Source organism: Octopus bimaculoides, chromosome 2 (genome assembly GCF_001194135.2).
Source record: "Octopus bimaculoides isolate UCB-OBI-ISO-001 chromosome 2, ASM119413v2, whole genome shotgun sequence".
NCBI lineage: Eukaryota > Metazoa > Mollusca > Cephalopoda > Octopoda > Octopodidae > Octopus > Octopus bimaculoides.
Window position 1 is genome coordinate 32,857,117 of NC_068982.1, and position 5,484 is coordinate 32,862,600.

Below are 5,484 nucleotides of genomic sequence, written 5' to 3' on the forward strand. Positions count from 1 at the left end.
TTATTTCTTTACTACCCACAAGGGGCTACACACAGAGGGGACAAACAAAGACAGACAAACGGATGAAGTCGATTATATCGACCCCAGTGCGTAACTGGTACTTATTTAATCGACCCCGAAAGGATGAAAGGCAAAGTCGACCTCGGCGGAATTTGAACTCAGAACGTAGCGGCAGACGAAATACCGCTAAGCATTTCGCCCGGCGTTCTAACGTTTCTGCCAGCTCGCCGCTTATTTATGTGTGTGTGTGTGCGCGTGCACGTGTGTGTGTGCGCGTGCACGTGTGTGTGCGCGTGCACGTGTGTGTGCGCGTACACGTGTGTGTGTGTGTGTGTGTGTGTGTGTGTGTGTACATGTATACATATACACAAAATTTTATTTTACCGAGTCAAATTTGAAATCTTTTATGTAATATTTGCTATTATCTATCAATGTTCTAGTTCGTGCAACCTAACACAATGTAATGAATCTTCCCTAAAAACAACAAACTGAAAGTCTTTTAACCGAAAATAATCACAACGAACAATTAAGATTTTATTTCACGATGACACTAAAGCTATGCATGCCGAAGAGATACGTAACCTTTTTAACAGAAACATTTTTTACGAATGAATGTCATGTAAAAATATACTGTTATTTTATAAAAGTGAGAAATTGTGGGCAGAATGAGAAAGAGAGGGAGCAGAGAGATAGAAAGGAATAAGAGAGTAAAGCAAACTAGATAACAAGTGAGAGAGGGGAAGTGAAAGTGACTGAGTGAGAGCAATTAGAGAGTAGAGTGTTGGAGGATTTGTTTGTTGTTAGATATGTATACATCTTGATTTTGAAGAAGTTATTTCAAGATCTGCATGAAGAAAACTTGAAAGCGAATAATCAATTGAGAAGTAGGAAAGAAATGGTATAATCTTTATGGAAAGAAAATGAAAGAAATTGTGAGAGGGAACGAAAGAAATAAAACTGAAAGTTAGACTATTTAGATGAAGAGAACAAGTAGAAAAGTGGCAGTTTCATAATGATAAAATGTCGTTAAGACACGACTGGTGGATCGTAGTATTTTCTAAGTAACAAAACGGTTTTGCAAGAGTAATTTGACTACATTCTAGTATATAAAATTTCTTAAACATAAATTGGCAAATGTTAACTGGAAACAAACAAGTTGAAGTAGTCGCTGGAAACAAACACTCACTAAACATAGACACAAACAAACATAAGCAGAGTTACATAAGCATACTTGGATGTAAAAAAACACAAGAGAAACCTGAAGTATATATTAGATTGCACAAACAACATTATGATTTCATTTTAATCGTCTAAACTGTAAAATAAGAACAGACATATGACGTCTCGGAAACTTTATACTGAGTGAAAGGGGAAAGAAAATGTGTCTCAAGATGTAACAGTTAAGTTATTGTCTTCAGAAAGAATAAACTATGGCACCATATATCCCCAGCCCCAAATGTAAGGGTGATTGATTTCTGCTTATTAGTTAGTTTTCCAAATACATACATGTACCACTTTTGGAATATATAAATGTAGTACACATGTGGTCACTCCACTAAAGTGTATGTAGGATGAGGCTGCTAAGTTAAGCATATCCACAAGAGACCTAGTACTGCAAGCTAAAGAAAAACCCGTCTACATTCGTGTTGCACTTTCAGTGCTTATGAAAAGCCAGGTAAACTATGCAACTGTATTATTAAAATTCGGCCTTATTTCACTCCAACCGATGAGATGCAACTCCCAGACATAAACGCAAGCTTTTATCCTAGTTTAAAATACAATAATATATACAAATTTTGTGTGACACAACAGAGATACCCTCATTCTTTTCTTATTCTCTAACATGAACGTTGTTTTAATGCTTTATCTGTGGATATATTTAGATGTTTCCAGTGAAATATGTGTATTACTATTAAATACATATATATATATATGTACTAGTGTGTGTGTTTGTGTGTGTGCATGTGTGTGAGAGAGAGAGGGCAAGAGAGGGAGAAACTGAGAGTGTGTTGTGAATGTGAGATGCAGAAGTCAACAATGCGAAGATTATTTATTTTTTATTCTTTAAAATAACTGACATTCATTTTATTCTATCGCTATGTTGATATTTCGAGCCCGCATATGATAAAACAATTTTTAAAGACTATTGGTAAAAGCATCGTAACCATTTATAAGTGAGTCAAGCATTAGCATGTGGTGTACTTCTATATGTATATATATATATATATATATATATATATATACATCTGATTCCACCAGCCCCAGGGCCAGCAAATGGCCACGATAGTTCATAGGGGTTTCTGTGGTGAGACGTCTTTTACGGGCGACGAGTACTGGTCTTACGTCCAAACTTACTTCTTTCTCAACATGGCTTGAGACATACTATGACAGAGTTACATACATACACACACACATACATACATACATACATACATAAATGCATACACATACATGTACATGTACGCACATACACACACCAGACATATATAAGTATGTATGAATGTATGTACGTATATATGTGTGTATGTATGCATACATACATGCATGCATGCATGCATGGAGACACACACAGAAACATAGAGTATTTGATCAGTTACGGTCTTAGATATGTTCTTCAAACTTGGCGTTAAGGAAATGGACATTGCCCTAAAATTACGTACGTTTGCTATGTAGTTATATTTATGTTCATGAGAGTTCGTTAAGGCCCTGCTTGTACTTTACAATATTGACTGAATTTGTGGATACTTTTTTTTACAATAACTATAACCAAATAACATAAAGCAAGATTTTATCCGTTACTTATAGCTTCCAAAACATTATTGATAATTATATACGTGTCTGTGTGCGAACGTGTGTACGCATGTTTAAATGTATGCATATAGATACGTATACATACACCACATGTATATTTGTACGTGCACAAGCACGTACACGCACGCGCGCATACACACACACATACAAACGCACACACAGAAACGTACATACGTACGAACCCGCACACATAATATATGTGTAATGTTTTATAGAGGATCTAACTCAGTCGTTGTTTTTGAGATCATACATATAGATCTTTTATAAAATTAGTTTAATTTAATAACAAACATCACTATTTAATCTAGATAATATTGTCTATGCTTATTTAATGAGATAAAGCTATATTAATACTTTTAAGACTCATATGTTTGATTACTAACAAATTTAAGATAGGATACCATCGACATGAGTATTCTTTGCAGAAGCTGTCTAGAAATGTATAGTTTTCCTAGATAGTTTCTTCAAGGAATATATGTGCCGATAACATCCAATATCGAATTTGTTAATAATTAATATTATGCATCTCTTGCAGATTCCTCTCAGTTCAAAATAAGCAACAAGGCTTATGATTTAGAAATATGCATGTTTAATAGAAAAGAAAAGCTTACACGAGAAACCAAACCGCATGCAGTTTATTCACTGCTGAAGCAATCAGGATCTGTTTACCAAGGATCATATCTTGAAAAGAATTCAGAGAAAATTAATTTATGTCTATAGAATATGTAGAGCTTATATATAAATTTTTAATTTGCTTTATTCCCGTAGATTTAACAATACGATTATAGCTATAATCGTTTATATGTCACATATTAAACAACGTCGACCATCATCTCTCAAAATAAGCATAAACTAGACTGATTCTAAATACCTGTGATAATTATCACATTGTGTTCTGTCTTTCTAATATGTATTGCCCCGTATTTTTGCATGCTATGTGATTACCACTTAAGTATTGCCTCCCAGTTGCTTCTACAAATCTTTAAGTAATCCTATTCTATGCATCTCTAATATCTAGTACTTTAATTATGTAGAACTTTTAATGTTTTAAAGTACCTACTATTTTTTCACCTGACTAGGGTTGTTATATATAATTTCAAAAAGTACTGCCATTTACTAATTTTTGCGTAAATAGCCTGACTGTAGACTACTGATATTACTAGGAAAGTATACATTTCTAGTGGTGTATACAAAAAGCTTTTGAACATTTTAGCTGAGTATTTGATTAAAAGAACTGTTACACCATCATATCTGATATGTTTCTTGCTATATTTTTTCCGGCACTTACGCTCAAATTTCAACTTCACCATAATCAAATTCCATTAAATAATAAGGTTATTACGCTACAACGACATCGAGTACTATGTAAAAAAAAAAAAATGAGAGACTGTCTTTGAATTTCCAATAAACCCACAAAACTAATGTAGCATGAGTCCACAAGAGACTTATGCATCCAAAGATCCCGCCAGGTTTTCGTAATTGAAAAGAAAAGTTACATCGGTTTATGCAAAAGCAATTTTAAAAGACGTTATGTATATCAACAGTCTTCTTTCTGGCACATCGACAAATGTAAAGCCACAAAGTTGTTTAGCCACCTATGAGGTTTGAATCAACCACAGGACTCATTCTTTGTAAGCCTAGTACTTATTCTATCAGCTTCTTTTGCCGAACCGCTAGTTTACGGGGACGTAAACACACCAATATCGGTTGTCAAGCGATGGTGGAGGGACAAACACAGACACACCAACATATATGTGTATTTTTATTAATATTTAGCAGAAGTAACTGAGTGACTCACGGTCCAAGAGTTTCGTGCGTTGGCACTTATCAATATATTTATCAACAGCTATATAAACTCATAGCTCTTCCACAGGTAAAGAGTCTGATAAATGCCAACGCACGAAATTCTCGGAGTTTGAGTCACTCAATACTTCTGCTAAATATTAATGTATGTATGTGAGTATGTGTGTGTGTGTGTGTGTGAGAGAGAGAGAGAGAGAGAGAGAGTGAGTGTGTGTGTGTGTGAGTGTATATATACTCACATATATATATATATGCACAAATACACATATTTATATATACAGATACATACATACACACACATACACACACATACACACACACACACACATATACGTGTATATGTATGTATGCGTGTATGTGAGTATGATATTCATCAATGTCAGTGAAAATAATCTCACACACCACAAATTTACAATTTACGATATACTCCTACTTAAGGTGGAAGTCAACAGGAGAAATGAATGATTAATTGTGGATGACTAGAATTTCCGTCTTCACTTCAATAAGTTTTGAAAAATATAACCGTAACATATTTGTGACATACTCTTCTATGCCGTCGTTAGTGTCAAATGTACTAAAATACCCATGGAAAATTTATGATCGTTTTTGAGTTCGGATTTAGGGACATATATGTTTCCATGCGTGTGTAAGAGAGACAGAGAGAGAGAAAGAGAGGTAGAGAGTGGGGGAAGAGCGAAAGTGAGAGACGGGGAAAAAGTGAAAGCGATTTGAAAAGTAATTGAGGGATATGTTAGACAAGCATGAAGAGAAGGATTTTAAAAAATAATGAGCATGTAGATATACATACACAGGCTCTCCCTTTCTCTCTCCCTATATATATGTGTGTGTGTATTTATGTGTATGTTGTTA